We start from the raw sequence: 17445 nt of genomic DNA, 5'->3' as shown, positions 1-17445 counted from the left end.
TCCCGGGTTCGATTCCCGGCTTGGGTCACTGTCTGTGCGGAGTCTGCACGTTCTCCCCGTGTCTGCGCGGGTTTCCTCCGGGCGCTCCGGTTTCCTCCCACAAGTCCCGAACGACGTGCCTGTTAGGTGAATTGGGCATTCTGAATTCTCCCTCAGTGTACCCGAACAGGCGCCGGAGTGTGGCGACTAGGGGCTTTTCACAGTAACTTCATTGCAGTGTTCATGTAAACAATAAAGATTATTATTTTAATAAATTCGCTTTGTTTCTTTGTTAACACTACAACCTTCACCAACCTGAGAAAACAAAAACAAAGAATAATATTAATAACAATCGCTTATTGTCACAAGTAGGCTTCAATCAAGTTACTGTGAAAAACCCCTAGTCGCCATATTCCGGCGCCTGTTCGGGGAGGCCGGTACGGGAATCAAACCCGCGCTGCTGGCCTTGTTCTGTTTACAAACCAGCTGTTTAACCCACTGTGCTAACACAACAAAGAGTATAAAAAGAACTGTTAACAGACATTCACAGTGGGGGCAAATAAAAGAGATTGCCACAGAATTCAGGAAAATAGACCAATTGGTGAAATGGACAAACATGTGGCAGATGAAAGTTAGTTAGCACAGGGGGCGCAGAATGGGGAGAAGCAATATGAACCAAACAATATCATTTTAGAAAGGGGTTCACATGCACCAGCACGCATGAGTGCAACATTTTGAAAGCTGCAGCGCCCGCTGGGGAAAGTGGTTACAAAAAAACAAAATTTATTCATCGGCTCCATCCACAGAGGCAGACTGGACAAAAGCGACGGGAGTTATGTTTAAACCTTTGCCAAAGTCACTGGCTAGGCCTCCGTTGGATTCCTGCATCCAATTTTGGGCGGCGCACTTTCGGAAGGATGTCAGGTCCTTGGAGAGAGCACAGAGGGGATTAGCTGCAATGGCACCAGGAATGGAGGACTTCTGGTTACGCGGAGAGACTGGGATTGTTCCCACCGGAGCAGAGGAGGTGAAGGGCAGATTTAATGGAGGCGTGCAAAATCGTCAAGAGATCAGCAGAGCAAATAAGCAGAAATTGTTTCCAGTGGCAGAAGGGTCGGTAACCAATGGGACACAGATTTGAGATAATTTGGGTAAAGAACCAGAGGTGGGCGGGGTTGGAGGGGGGGGTGAGGAGAGATTGGCGTAGACGGAAAACCGTTATCGATGTAAATACCTGAAAAGTTGGTGGAAGCAGAGACAATAGTTACTTTCGAAAGGCAAAGGGACACAGACTTAAAAGGTGAACCAAGAACTTTTTGTTTGACAGAATTTACAGTGCAGAAGGAGGCCTTGTGGCCTGTCGAGCCCTTAGAGAGAGCACCCTACTTAAGCCCATGTCTCCGCCCTCTCCCCGTAAACCCAGTATCCTGGCCTAACCTGTAAGGTCAGGGGAAGGTGATTTATTGCTACCAAAGCAGGTCCGATGGGCTGAAAGGCGTGTCCTCTCTCTCTGTGCCGTGTCCTCCCACAGCTTCAACAGAAAATGGTGCGAGAGAGGGTCAGCAGTCAGGGGGACAGAGAGAACTCAGCGTGGAAAGAATGAGAGAGGGAGGCTAAACGTTTCGAGATGGCCTATGTTTTCAGTCAGGACCTTCTGTGAAGCAACCTAATTATGAACAGACCAGTAATGTTGACCAATTGGGATCATTAACTAACTCCAGTCAGATGTGACTCAAATGCGGCATAAAAGTGACAGAAATGCAAGCTCGATAATTCATCTCATTGATTCTGACAGAACCAACCCTAATTTGGGGCAATTTCTCTCTAATAAGAAACAGAGAGTGGACTGGTCACTAGTCAAGGTGTCTCTCTCGCTCCCTCTCTCTCAGCTTTATTTGGTTTAAGAGCAATTGATGTAAATGGTGTCATTAACGGGCTTATTAACATTGCAATCCCAAAAAATCTCTAACAGGTTTTCTGGACTGCCCCATTATTTCTTTCAGCTCTGACTCCGTCTTCAAGGCTCTTGGAGGTGCCTGCATCTCCAACACAAAATGAGTGTTTGTACCGTTTGGCCTTGTATATATTTTTTACTGTTTTAATAAACAGCTATGGAGGTGCCTGCTTCAGTTCCCAGGCTCCAGTCCACCGCCTGGAGCCCCTGGGTCCCGTTTTTCACGTGCGGACTGGCTGACGAACATGTCAACATCAGCGACAGGCCCGCAGCGCTGATACCTCCCTGATACCAGTGCCTGATACCTCCCCGCACCTGAACCAGGGCCATTGGATTGGATTGGATTTGTTTATTGTCACGTGTACCGAGGTACAGATGGAGTCAATGGATGGGAGGCAGGTTTGTGTGATGGACTGGGCGGTGTTCACGACTCTCTGAAGTTTCTTGCGGTCCTGGGCCGAGCAGTTGCCATGCCAGGCTGTGATGCAGCCCGATAGGATGCTTTCTATGGTGCATCTGTAAAAGTTGGTAAGAGTCAATGTGGACATGCCGAATTTCCTTAGTTTCCTGAGGAAGTACAGGCGCTGTTGTGCTTTCTTGGTGGTAGCGTCGACGTGGGTGGACCAGGACAGATTTTTGGAGATGTGCACCCCTAGGAATTTGAAACTGCTAACCATCTCCACCTCGGCCCCATTGATGCTGACGGGTGTGTACAGTACTTTGCTTCCTGAAGTCAATTACCAGCTCTTTAGTTTTGCTGGCATTGAGGGAGAGATTGTTGTCGCTACACCACTCCACTAGGTTCTCTATCTCCCTCCTGTATTCGGACTCATCGTTATTCGAGATCCGGCCCACTATGGTCGTATCGTCAGCAAACTTGAAGATGGAGTTGGAACCAAGTTTTGCCACGCAGTTGTGTGTGTACAGGGAGTAGAGTAGGGGGCTAAGTACGCAGCCTTGTGGGGCGCCAGTGTTGAGGACTATTGTGGAGGAGGTGTTGTTGTTCATTCTTCCTGATTGTGGTCTGTTGGTCAGAACATTGAGGATCCAGTTGCAGAGTGGGGAGCCAAGTCCTAGGTTTTGGAGCTTTGATATGAGCTTGGCTGCGATTATGGTGTTGAAGGTGGAGCTGTAGTCAATAAATAGGAGTCTGATGTCGGAGTCCTTGTTTTCGAGATGCTCTCGGGGATGAGTGTAGGGCCAGGGAAATGGTGTCTGATGTGGACCGGTTGCAGCGGTATGCGAATTGCAGTGGATCAAGGCGTTCTGGGAGTATGGAGGTGATGCGCTTCATGATCAACCTCTCGAAGCACTTCATTACGACTGAAGTCCGGGCCACTGGTCGGTAGTCATTGAGGCACGTTGCCTGGTTCTTCTTTGGTACCGGTATGATGGTGGTCTTCTTGAAGCAGGTGGGGACCTCGGAGTGGAGTAGGGACAGGTTAAAGATGTCCGCGAATACCTCTGCCAGCTGGTCCGCGCAGGCTCTGAGTGTACGACCAGGGATCCCGTCCGGGCCCGTCGCCTTCCGAGGGTTCACTTTCAGGAAGGCCAATCTGACTTCGGAAGCTGTGATGGTGGGTATGGGTGAATTATGGGCTGCTGGGGCACTCGCCAGCGGATTGTTGGTTACACTAAGGGCAATTTAGCACGGCCAATCTACCTAACCTGCACATCTTTGGACTGTGGGAGGAAACCGGAGCACCCGGAGGAAGCCCACTCACACACGGGGAGGATGTGCAGACTCCGCACAGACAGTGACCCAGCCGGGAATCGAACCTGGGACCCTGGTGCTGTGAAGCAATTGTGCTATCCACAATGCTACCGTGCTTGGTAGATTGAGCTCTACCAAAGGGCCTGCAGAGCCATGATGGACTGAATGGATTCTTTCTGTGTGCTTCTGACTTGCGGGTCAGGATCAGACCACTGCAGATGCCTCGGAGATGTGTAGGACTGGAGGCGGTCACAGAACTGGGAAGTGGGGTAAGCCCACGGAGGGATCTTGCAAATAGATATGAGAGTGGTACCCCTCTGGTGAGGGAGGAAAGTCAAAATGTCTCCCGAGCCGATAAAATGCTGTCCCTCCCACTCAGCCCCCGTCTCCATCTCTCGCCAATGGCTGGGGCGTTGACCCCGGACCTCACTGGGGGAAACGGGAAGGTGGAAAGAACTGCAAGAGAAAACGCCAGCAAACCACTTCAAAAAAATAACAAATGCGCTCTCAATGAAGAGGTTGAGATCATAGGGATTGAATTTAAAGGGGCTGTTTAGCAGAGGGCTAAATCGCTGGCTTTAAAAGCAGACCAAGGCAGGCCAGCAGCACGGTTCGATTCCCGTACCAGCCTCCCCGAACAGGCGCCGGAATGTGGCGACTAGGGGCTTTTCACAGTAACTTCATTTGAAGCCTACTTGTGACAATAAGCGATTTTCATTTCAAGTGTAGTTTTTCATAAAATATTTTATTTTAGGCAGTTCTAATGGTAACATGTCGCCTGGTGTATATCCAGATATGATTGTTATTCCGTGTTTTGCAAGTTTACAGATTGAGTCACAATGGGAAGCATAGAATCCCTACAGTTCCAGAAGGAGGCCATTCGGCCCTTCGGGTCTGCACCGACCCTCCGAAAGAGCTCCCAGCCTAGGCCCACTCCCCCATTCCATCCTGCAACCCCATAACCCCACCTAACCTTTTGGACACTAAGGGGCAATTTAGCGTGGCCAATCCACTTAAGGGACTGGGAGGAAACCGGAGCACCCGGAGGAAACCCATGCTGACACGGGGAGAACTTGCAAACTCCACATAGACAGTCACCCAAGGCCGGAATCCAACCTGGGTCCCTGGCGCTGGGAGGCGGCAGTGCCAACCACTGTGCCACTGAGTCACACCCCCCCCCCCCCCCCCCCCCCAAGCAGATGGATCGTGAAATATCTCTTGGTTGAAATTAGAAGATGCTTTTCCTGATTGCCGTGTGAAAGCTCTTCACCCTAGTTGCTGCAGGTGACTGGAGAAAGATCAGTGATTGACATCGGTGGGGTCATTACGCACATTTAAACGTTGCAAATAACAAGGAAAGGTCATGGGCGCAATTCTCCGGGGTTCCCCAGTCGCGTTTCTTGGCGGCACGCCCATCGCTGGCCACCGGATTCGATCTTCCTGCCGCTTGTCAATGAGATTTCCCATTAAAGCCGTCCCACGCAGCCGGGAAACCCACGGGCGGGAGTGCGCTGCTTGCGGGAACAGAGAATGACAGCGGCCGGAGAATTCAGGCCAATACATTATCCTTTCTCAGTCACCTTCGATATATATGTTTCTGGAACAGACCTCTTCATTCACCTGAGGAAGGAGCAGCGCTCCGAAAGCTAGTGACATCGAAACAAACCTGTTGGACTTTAACCTGGTGTTGTAAGATTTCTTACTGTGGTCACCCCAGTCCAACGCCGGCATCTCCACATCATAGTCACCTTCTGTAATTGGAAAGCACGCCCAAGTGACATACATCTCTTCACGGAGATTGCCTTTAATGGGGGACTACAGCATCAGCAGGAAATGTGGTGAGGGAACCTATCAGGCCCCAGTTTTCCAAAATCCTCGCCATTGCCTTGCCCTTGTTGGGTTATTCATGGAGGATGCTGGGGTTGGGGTCCTGAAGGGAGGGTGAGGCCATCTCAATCCTTTTGTCAATGTTTCGGTTTGAGTTAAGGTCTTCGATGGGGTTTTTCAGAGCTTGTTTGTAAGACAGAAATGAAAAATGAAATGAAAATCGCTTATTGTCACAAGTAGACTTCAAATGACGTGACTGCGAAAAGCCCCTAGTTCGGAGAGGCCGGTACGGGAATTGAACCCGCGCTGCTGACCTGCCTTGGTCTGCTTTAAAAGCCAGCTATTTAGCCCTGTGCTAAACCAGCCCTTCGTCAAAAAAATTAAACCTTGGCGGGTTTTTTTCCGCATATACAAAAGCAAATTCCCGCGGATGCTGGAAATGCGGAATAAAAAACGAAAGCGCTGGGAAAGTTCAAGCGGGTCTGTGGGGAGGGAAGCGGGGTTAACACTTCCAGTCCAATGTGACTCTTCGCCGGAAGTCGGAACTTCGGAAAGGACACCGGGTGGGCATCGCCCTGGGCAGGATGGGAATGTTTGGGGAGCTCTTGGCCTTCAATGGGCTCTCCAGATTGTCCCCGTCCCGACGACGCCCACCGATCCCGGGGCGGCAAAAGGCCACTTGTCGCCCCTTTTTCCGCAGCTGCTGTCGGACCTGCTGCCCTTTTCCCCCATTTTCCGGAGTTTTTCCCCGTTTTATTTACAGATGTGCAGCGCAGCGCTCTGCACAAGGTTGTACTTATTGCCCGCCCCCCCCCCCCCCCCCCCCCCCCCCCCCCCCCCCCACCACCCACCCCGGTCCGCAGTTATTTAATCACGTGACGTTTTACCACAGTTTCCATCAGTTGTTCTGATGCTCCCGGTGTTAATCCTTTACTCTCCAGTCGCCGCGACGACGGATTCTGAACATGCACAGCCCTGCTGAGCATCGCACACATTCCCTGTCAAATTCCTCCCTCCGCAACATCAACTAAAGTGTTTCATTTGGATTAGAATCATCAAACGAACAGGAAAAATAAGCTTTGGAGTGTTGGTGGTATTATAATTCCAAACAGTTGAAGTCCAGCCCGCCTAGAAATTATAGGCGAGCGAACAATATTCCATTATATTCACGGTTTGTGCCTTGTAGGTGTTGGGAAGATTTGGGGGCAATAGGAGGTGAATTACCCATTGCAAAATTCCCAATCTCTGTCCTGCTCTTGGAGTCATTATTTATACGGCTGGCCCAGTTCAGCCTCATGTCAATAGTCACCCCAGGATTGTTGGGGGTGTTCAGTGATGGCCATACTGCAATTGTATCGGGCACTGGTGAGGTCACACCTGGAGTATTGTGGGCAGTTTTGATGTCCTTACCTGAGGAAGGATGTTCTTGCTATGGAGGGAGTGCAGCGAAGGTTTACCAGACTGATTCCTGGGATGGCGGGAATGTCAGATGTTTTTTTTAAATTCGTCCACGGGACGTGGGCATTGCTGGCTGGACGCAGCATTTATTGCCCATCCCTACAGGGCATTTGAGAGTCAACCTCATCGCCAGTGCGCCTGGAGCCCCGTGTAGGCCAGACTGGGTAAGGACGGCAGATTTCCTTCCCTAAAGGACATTAGTTGGCCGACCATGGGATCTTCTGTCAACGGGGGTTTTCCGCTGTTCGCACCCTCTGCTGGGAAAGCTGCAGTGGGCGAGGGGTGGGGGGGGGGGGGAGCGGGGGGGGGAGCGGGGGGGTGGTTGCCATCGGCAGGACTGGAAGATGCCGCCTTTTGTGTCTCGTTAGACATGGCCTATAGTCAGCCCCTCCCTCCACCAGCACCGCGGTGTGTGCCAACCTACCGTATCCCCCTTGGCAACGCCTTCCAAACGTACGGCTGCACCACCCTCACAGAGAAGACCAACAGGTCCCTTCACCAACTGCCCCCCCCCCGGACATAGGCCGATGGACATTCAGCTTACTGCGGTGACAGAAGGCGAGTATCTCCCACCCAGAAGCACCTCGGCGGGGTGGGGTGGGGCTCTCTCACCACAGCGATTGCAGGCTACACCCACACTGCCCACGTTACTCAAGTTAATTAGAATTTAAAAAACGATCAGAAAACTTCCCAATTTCCTAAAGTAAGGGGTGGGACTGCGAAGCGAGGAAACGTGCTGAGTCGGGGGGGGGGGGGGGGAATTAATAACCTCTGTGCATTATTATACTTTTAAAAAAGAATTATCTTGTGACTCGGATTGTGCTTCGCACGCACCAAGGAGCAATTCAAGCAGAAAGAGGGATTAGCATTCTGCGTTCTCCCCTCGGGACCTGGGTCAGAATCCAGAACTGGCAGGACACTATCTACTGACTGGAAGGGTCTCACATGAAATGGATTTGAACCGTCTCAACAGAGCTCCCACTGGGCACCAGAGCAAGACACAAACCCCTGCGTGAATCGGTACAAGTTGGTCATGTTTGTCATCATTCTCACAGGCTTAGGACACATAAGAGCTGAGGCAATCTGTTTAGCACAGAAGATTTGGTTTTAGTTTACTCTGTATCTAACCCCGTGCTGTACCTGTCCTGGGAGTGTTTGATGGGGACAGTGTAGAGGGAGCTTTACTCTGTATCTAACACCGTGCTGTACCTGTCCTGGGAGTGTTTGATGGGGACAGTGTAGAGGGAGCTTTACTCTGTATCTAACCCCGTGCTGTACCTGTATGGGAGTGTTTGATGGGGACAGTGTAGAGGGAGCTTTACTCTGTATCTAACCCCCGTGCTGTATCTGTCCTGGGAGTGTTTGATGGGGACAGTGTAGAGGGAACTTTACTCTGTATCTAACCCTGTGCTGTTCCTGTCCTGGGAGTGTTTGATGGGGCAGTGTAGAGGGAGCTTTACTCTGTATCTAACCCCGTGCTGTTCCTGTCCTGGGAGTGTTTGATTGGGACAATGTAGAGGGAACTTTACTCTGAATCTAACCCCGTGCTGTACCTGTCCTGGGAATGTTTGATGGGGACGGTGTAGAGGGAGCTTTACTCTGTATCTAACCCCGTGCTGTACCTGTATGGGGTGTTTGATGTGGACAGTATGGAGGGAGCTTTACTCTGTATCTAACCCCATGCTGTACCTGTCCTGGGAGTGTTTGATGGGGACAGTGTAGATGGAGCTTTACTCTGTATCTAACCCCATGCTGACCTGTCCTGGGGGTATTCGATGGGGACAGTGTAGATGGAGCTTTACTCTGTATCTAACCCCATGCTGTACCTGTCCTGGGAGTGTTTGATGGGGACAGTATAGACGGAGCTTTACTCTGTATCTAACCCCGTGCTGTACCTGTCCTGGGAGTGTTTGATGGGGACTGTGTAGAGGGAGCTTTACTCTGTATCTAACCCCGTGCTGTACCTGTCCTGGGAGTGTTTGATGGGGACAGTGTAGAGGGAGCTTTACTCTGTATCTAACCCCGTGCTGTACCTGTATGGGGTGTTTGATGTGGACAGTATGGAGGGAGCTTTACTCTGTATCTAACCCCGTGCTGTACCTGTATGGGGTGTTTGATGTGGACAGTATGGAGGGAGCTTTACTCTGTATCTAACCCCATGCTGTACCTGTCCTGGGAGTGTTTGATGGGGACAGTGTAGATGGAGCTTTACTCTGTATCTAACCCCATGCTGACCTGTCCTGGGGGTATTCGATGGGGACAGTGTAGATGGAGCTTTACTCTGTATCTAACCCCGTGCTGTACCTGTCCTGGGAGTATTTGATGGGGACAGTATAGACGGAGCTTTACTCTGTATCTAACCCAGTGCTGTACCTGTATGGGGTGTTTGATGTGGACAGTATGGAGGGAGCTTTACTCTGTATCTAACCCCATGCTGTACCTGTCCTGGGAGTGTTTCATGGGGACAGTGTAGAGGGAGCTTTACTCTTTATCTAACCCCGTGCTGTACCTGTCCTGGGAGTGTTTGATGGGGACAGTGTAGAGGGAGCTTTACTCTGTATCTAACCCCGTGCTGTTCCTGTCCTGGGAGTGTTTGATAGGGACAGTGTAGAGGGAGCTTTGCTCTGTATCTAACCCCCGTGCTGTATCTGTCCTGGGAGTGTTTGATGGGGACAGTGTAGTGGGAGCTTTGCTCTGTATCTAACCCCGTGCTGTACCTGTCCTTGGAGTGTTTGATGGGGACAGTGTAGAGGGAGCTTTACTCTGTATCTAACCCCGTGCTGTTCCTGTCCTGGGAGTGTTTGATAGGTACAGTGTAGAGGGAGCTTTGCTCTGTATCTAACCCCCGTGCTGTATCTGTCCTGGGAGTGTTTGATGGGGACAGCGTAGAGGGAGCTTTACTCTGTAACCAACCCTGTGCTGTACCTGTCCTGGGAGTGATTGATGGGGACAGTGCAGAGGGAGCTTTACTCTGTATCTAACCCAGTGCCGTACCTGTCCTGGGAGTGTTTGATGGGGACAGTGTAGAGGGAGCTTTACTCTGTATCTAACCCCGTGCTGTTCCTGTCCTGGGAGATCCTATAACGGTGATATATTTCCAAGTCATGGTAGTGAGTGACTTGGAGGGGAACCTCCAGGTGGTGGGGTTCCCAGGTATCTGCTGCTCTTGTCCTTCTGGATGGTGGTGGTTGTGGGCTTGGAAGGTGCTGCCTAAGGAACCTTGGTGAGTTCCTGTCGTGCATCTTGTAGATGGTACACACGGCTGCCACTGCCACAGGAGAGAGTGTGTGTTTAAGGTGACGAGTGGGGTGGCAATCAAAACGGTGTGGATCTTCTTGAGTATTGTTAGAGTTGCACTCATTCGGGCAGCAAGCGAAGAATACCCCATTATCTTCACGGTTTGTGCTTGTAGATGTTGGGTAGATTTGGGGGCATTAGGAGGTGAATTACCCATTGCAAAATTCCCAACCTGTGTCCTGCTCTTGGAGTCATTATTTATACGGCTGGCCCAGTTCAGCCTCATGTCAATAGTCACCCCAGGATTGTTGGGGGTGTTCAGTGATGGCCATACTGCAATTGTATCGGGCACTGGTGTGGTCACACCTGGAGTATTGTGGGCAGTTTTGGTGACCTTACCTGAGGAAGGATGTTCTTGCTATGGAGGGAGTGCAGCGAAGGTTTACCAGACTGATTCCCGGGATGGCGGGAATGTCACATGAGGAGAGACTAAATCGGTTAGGACTATATTCACTGGAGTTTAGAAGAGTGAGAGGGGATCTCATAGAAACATAAAAAATCCTAACAGGATTAGACAGGGTAGATTCAGGAAGAATGTTCCCGATGGTGGGGGAGTCCAGAACAAGGGGGTCATAGTTTGAGGATAAGGGGTAAACCTTTTAGGACTGAGGTGAGGAGAAATGTCTTCACCCAGAGAGTGGTGAATCTGTGGAATTCGCCACCACAGAAAATAGTTGAGGCTAAAACATTGTGTAATTTCAAGAAGGAATTTGATGTAGCTCTTCGGGCTAAAGGGATAGGGGGGGGCGGCGGGATCAGGATATTGAACTCGATGATCAGCCTTGATCACAATGAACGGTGGAGCGGGCTCGAAGGGCCGAATGGCCTCCTCCTGCTTCTATTTTCGATGTATGTTTACCATTGAAAGTAAGGGTGTTCTCTCAGACTGTCGCTGCCGAATAAAGATTCTTTTTAACTTCAGAGGAGCCCATTCAGCCCATCACCTTGTGTCAAATCTCTGACTGGACTATCCATAGTCTTGTATTGCCGGCCCTTTCCATGGAACCCATTATGGAGGAGGAGGCCATTGTGCCCTCCGAAAGGGCACCCTACCCAGGCCCCGGCCTATCCCCGGAATCCCACCTAACCTGCACATCATCGGACTCTAAGGGGCAATTGATCATGGCCAGTCCACCTGACCCGCACATCTTTGGACTTGCGGGAGGAAACCGGAGCACCCGGAGGAAACCCACGCACACGCGGGGAGGACGTGGAGACTCCGCACAGACAGTGACCCAAGGCCGGAATCGAACCGGGGACCCTGGCGCCGTGTGGCAGCCGTGCTAACCACTGTGCCGCCGTGCCTCACTCTTCCGTGATGTAAAATCGTTCCTGGATCCCGCCTCGGCCACGCTCTGGGTGTTCCGTGTGCTGACAACCCTCTGTGTGAAAGAGAACCTTCTGACCGACTGGAAGATGTTCTTCACTTTTACCTTTTCCGGAGAGAGTGACGATTGAGCAAAGCAAAGCCAACTGCACACTGTGACATAACTGTGCACAACTGGCAGTTCGTATGGGACCGGTAAAGATAAAAGGACTTGTAATTCGTAATTGCCTCAATCCTTTTGTCCTGGGGCCCTGATCTCCAGTCCCGTCCAGATGGGGTGACCGTCTGCCGCCTTTGATGGTTAATAAGGACCCAACGAGGAATGAGTCTGGAAGGTTTTGGCCTCAATCCCTGTGGAGATCACCTCGCGGCACGAAACTGCCTATAATTTGGCAGTAATTGGCTAATCTCACTAAGAGGCCTCGAGGACGACTGGTGTGGAAAGTGGAAACATTACCCTGCCCTCCCGTTGAGGCACTCCAAGAGGAGACGTGAATCGCTGCCTTTCTTTTCGAAAGCAGGCATCTCCCTCTTCAGTTCCACTGCTGAGCGGAGCCTTCACCCGCAAATTAACTCTGATCGCTTTTTTCGCACAAAGAGGCCAAAACCTCTGAGGGAAATTAGGCGCCGTTTTTGCTCAGGCCTGGTCTCCGGAGGGCCCTCAGGCCTGGTCTCCGGAGGGCCCTCAGGCCTGGTCTCCGGAGGGCCCTCAGGCCTGGTCTCCGGAGGGCCCTCAGGCCTGGTCTCCGGAGGGCCCTCAGGCCTGGTCTCCGGAGGGCCCTCAGGCCTGGTCTCCGGAGGGCCCTCAGGCCTGGTCTCCGGAGGGGCCTCAGGCCTGGTCTCCGGAGGGCCCTCAGGCCTGGTCTCCAGAGGGCCCTCAGGCCTGGTCTCCAGAGGGGCCTCAGGCCTGGTCTCCGGAGGCCCCTCAGGCCTGGTCTCCGGAGGGCCCTCAAGCCTGGTCTCCGGAGGGCCCTCAGGCCTGGTCTCCGGAGGGCCCTCAGGCCTGGTCTCCGGAGGGCCCTCAGGCCTGGTCTCCAGAGGGGCCTCAGGCCTGGTCTCTGGAGGCCCCTCAGGCCTGGTCTCCGGAGGGCCCTCAAGCCTGGTCTCCGGAGGGCCCTCAGGCCTGGTCTCCGGAGGGCCCTCAGGCCTGGTCTCCAGAGGAGCCTCAGGCCTGGTCTCCGGAGGCCCCTCAGGCCTGGTCTCCGGAGGGCCCTCAAGCCTGGTCTCCGGAGGGCCCTCAGGCCTGGTCTCCGGAGGGCCCTCGGGCCTGGTCTCCGGAGGGCCCTCAGGCCTGGTCTCCGGAGGGCCCTCAGGCCTGGTCTTCAGAGGGCCCTCAGGCCTGGTCTCCGGAGGGCCCTCAGGCCTGAGCACTGAGAGATTTCAATCAGGCAGTCGCTTGGTTGAGTGGATCCCGGGAACGGAAGGTGGATTTGACGGAAGGACGCCTGACGGGATTGGAGGGTCAACCCCTTTGAGGCGGCACACGGCTCGAGGGGGCCGAAAGGCCACACCTGTTCCTATTTCTTACGGTCTTCTTATGACCTAGCATCTCCCCGGTGCCTCCAGCGCTCCGTCAACGCTGCGGTGGAACGTCAGTCTTCCACACGCACACACACACATACACACACACAGAACCGAGGACTCCCCATGAGGTTACAGGGGCAAGAGTGGAGTGGGTGAAGGTAATTTACACTGGACAGGGCCCTTGCCTGCATGTGCCCCAAAGGAGGCAGGTGGCATCACATGGGGAATTTTGGTGAACAGGATCGGATCAGAGGTTTGGTGGGGGGGAGGGGGGAGAGGTGGGTGGAGTGGTCGGGGGAAGGTCGGGGGGAGGTCGGGGGGGAGGTTGGGGGGGAGGGGGGGGGGGGGAGAGGGGAGGCGGCAGGGTCCACGTCCCACTCCAAAGACACAAAAGCACAACAATTGCCAACTGAAGTTGCACTGCATTGTTGGAGATGCTGGCCACGATGGAATGGCCTCGTTGCCCCCCACTCAGTGACGCGGCAAAGCCGTTAATGCTCGCTAGAGGCCTCTCGCGATACTTGGGACGTGTAATGGGATCGCGCGAGATGTTAACATATTTAAATGAGCTGTGTTAGAGTCATTTAAGTATGTCTGCGCCGGTTTATCCCAGAGCACGGGGACTATCGGCCTCCCCAGCGAGGCCTCGACCAGGCGCCGCTTAGCACCGCTCCACACAAACGTCAACTAGACGTAACTGCACTCAGGGGGCCTCCCAGGCCATTGGAGGCCTCCCCGGGGTGGGCAATGGTACCATGGCACTTCTGCTGCCTACCTGGCACCTTGGCACTGCCAACTGAGTACCCTACATAGTACCTAGAATTAGTATATAGAATTTACAGTGCAGAAGGAGGCCATTCGGCCCATCGAGTCCGCACCGGCCCTGGGAAAGAGCACCCTATTTGACCCCACACCTCCACCCTATCCCCGTAACCCAGCAACCCCACCTAACCTTTTTTTTGAACACTAAGGGGCAATTACAGAATGGCCAATCCACCTAACCTGCACATCTTTGGGCTGTGGGAGGAAACCGGAGCACCCGGAGGAAACCCACGCACACACGGGGAGAACGTGCGGACTCCACACAGACAGTGACCCAAGCCGGGAATCGAACCCGGGTCCCTGACGCCGTGAAGCAGCTGTGCCGCCCGATTAACCTTCAACCGCTGTCACCATAACGGGTTATCATAGAACATACAGTGCAGAAGGAGGCCATTCGGCCCATCGAATCTACACCGACCCACATAAGCCCTCACTTCCACCCTATCCCCGTAACCCAATAACCCCTCCTAACCTTTTTTGGACACTAAGGGCAATTTATCACGGCCAATCCACCTAACCTGCACGTCTTTGGACTGTGGGAGGAAACCGGAGCACCCGGAGGAAACCCACGCACACACGGGGAGAACGTGCAGACTCCGCACAGACAGTGACCCAGCGGGGAATCGAACCTGGGACCCTGGCGCTGTGAAGCCACAGTGCTATCCACTGTGCTACCGTGCCGCCCTGATCATGATCACCTTGCTGTTTGCGGGATCTTGCTGCGTATAAATTGGCTGTACAAGGGGACGCAATGATCAGTGAGGGACCCAGGAGCCTTCATGATCAATCAACACAGAAAGTTTAAAATGATTCTTGCCCTTTGCGAGGTCTGCCCTGAAATCACTCAGCTGCCGGCACACAGTTCAAATGATTCTCTGTTAAAATTGCGCGCCCACCAGCGCCCAATCCTCAGGCCTCCTGTCAGCCTGAATGTGGCATTAAAGTGGGAGCTTTGTTGGTAAATTCGGATCACCGCTCCCCCAGCAGTCAGGATTAAGAAAATGTTGTGTTGTATGTGCTTCGTCTGACACCCAGTGGCACATCTCAGGTACTGCATGTAACAGCTGAAGGAGGTAAGTGTGGCGCAGACATTTAAATGCACAATTCTAAATCTTCCTTCGCCAATTTTGAAACAACTGGTTATATTTTTTTAAATCGTTATTGTCACAAGCAGGCTTACATTAACACTGCAATGAAGTTACTGTGGAAAGCCCCTAGTCACCACACTCCGGCGCCTGTTCGGGTACACAGAGGGAGAATTCAGAATGCCCAATTCACCCAACAATGAAATGAAAAATGAAAATGACATGAAAATCACTTATTGTCACAAGTAGGCTTCAAATGAAGTTACTGTGAAAAGCCCCTAGTCGCCACATTCTGGCGCCTGTTCGGGGAGGCTGGTACGGGAATTGAACCCTCGCTGCTGACCTGCCTTGGTCTGCTTTAAAAGCCAGCGATTTAACCCTGTGCTAAGCCAGCCCCAAGCACGTCTTTTGGGACTTGTGGGAGGAACCTGGAGCACCCGGAGGAAACCCACGCAGACACGGGGAGAACGTGCAGACTCCGCACAGACAGTGACCCAGAGCCGGGAATTGAACCTGGGACCCTGGAGCTGTGAAGCAACTGTGCTAACCACTGTGCTGCCCTGCCGCCCCACGGTAATGAAACATGAATGAAGCTAATGCTCGAATGCCAAACCCTGGTTGGATCCCACGTGGAGTCGCTGTCCTGGGCACCACATCTTGGGAAGGATATTTTGGTCTTGAAGGGAGTGCAAAGTGGGTTTACAAAAATGCTGCCTGGGCTACAGGGGTTACATTACAGGGAGAGGTTACACAAAGTAGGGGTGAATTCTCCGCTTTTCTTCGACGCGCTGCCGCTAGCTTCCGGATTCCCAACTCCCGCCGCTGGCCAATGGGGTTTCTCCCGGGCTGTAATGATATGTAGACAAACATATCTTTTCCCTGAGGTGTTATCGTGTGGGGCGCAGTGGATAGTGGATAGATTCTGGATAGGAGCGAAAGCAACAGGATAGTTGTTATGGGGAACTTTAACTTTCCAAATATTGACTGGAAACGCTATAGTTCGAGTACTTTAGATGGGTCCGTTTTTGTCCAATGTGTGCAGGAGGGTTTCCTGACACAGTATGTAGATAGGCCAACGAGAGGCGAGGCCATATTGGATTTGGTACTGGGTAATGAACCAGGACAGGTGTTTGATTTGGAGGCAGGTGAGCACTTTGGTGATAGTGACCACAATTCGATTACGTTTACTTTAGTGATGGAAAGGGATAGGTATATATCGCAGGGCAAGAGTTATATCTGGGGGAAAGGCAATTATGATACGATGAGGCAAGACTTAGGATGCATCGGATGGAGAGGAAAACTGCAGGGGATGGGCACAATGGAAATGTGGAGCTTGTTCAAGGAACAGCTACTGCGTGTCCTTGATAAGTATGTACCTGTCAGGCAGGGAGGAAATGGTCGAGCAAGGGAACCGTGGTTTACTAAAGCAGTCGAAACACTTGTCAAGAGGAAGAAGGAGGCTTATGTAAAGATGAGACATGAAGGTTCAGTTAGGGCGTTCGAGAGTTACAAGTTAGCTAGGAAGGACCTAAAGTGAGAGCTAAGAAGAGCCAGGAGGGGACATGAGAAGTATTTGGCAGCTGGGATCGAGGATTATTATTTAAATGATAAAATATTAAAACATGCTGCTGTGCAGAGAGACCTGGGTGTGCTAGTGCATGAGTCTCAAAAAGTTGGTTTTCAGGTGCAACAGGTGATTAAGAAGGCAAATGGAATTTTGTCCTTCATTGCTAGAGGGATGGAGTTTAAGACTAGGGAGGTTCTGCTGCAATTGTATAAGGTGTTAGTGAGGCCACACCTGGAGTATTGTGTTCAGTTTTGGTCTCCTTACTTGAGAAAGGACGTACTGGCACTGGAGGGTGTGCAGAGGAGATTCACTAGGTTAATCCCAGAGCTGAACGGGTTGGATTACGAGGAGAGGTTGAGTAGACTGGGACTGTACTCGTTGGAATTTAGAAGGATGAGGGGGGATCTTATAGAAACATATAAGATTATGAAGGGAATAGATAGGATAGATGCGGGCAGGTTGTTTCCACTGGCGGGTGAAAGCAGAACTAGGGGGCATAGCCTCAAAATAAGGGGAAGTAGATTTAGGACTGAGTTTAGGAGGAACTTCTTCACCCAAAGGGTTGTGAATCTATGGAATTCCTTGCCCAGTGAAGCAGTAGAGGCTCCTTCAGTAAATGTTTTTAAGATAAAGATAGATAGTTTTTTGAAGAATAAAGGGATTAAGGGTTATGGTGTTCGGGCCGGAAAGTGGAGCTGAGTCCACAAAAGATAAGCCATGATCTCATTGAATGGTGGAGCAGGCTCGAGGGGCCAGATGGCCTACTCCTGCTCCTAGTTCTTATGTTCGTATGTTCTTATAACCCTAAAGCTTTCTAGAGATATGTCAGGAATAAAAGAATAACTAGGGTAAGAGTAGGGTCAGTCAAGGACAGTAGTGGGAAGTTGTGCG

This window comes from Scyliorhinus torazame, chromosome 25, assembly GCF_047496885.1.
Source record: "Scyliorhinus torazame isolate Kashiwa2021f chromosome 25, sScyTor2.1, whole genome shotgun sequence".
Classification (NCBI taxonomy): domain Eukaryota; kingdom Metazoa; phylum Chordata; class Chondrichthyes; order Carcharhiniformes; family Scyliorhinidae; genus Scyliorhinus; species Scyliorhinus torazame.
The sequence above is the reverse complement of the archived record's forward strand: the minus strand, read 5'-3'. Positions refer to the sequence as shown.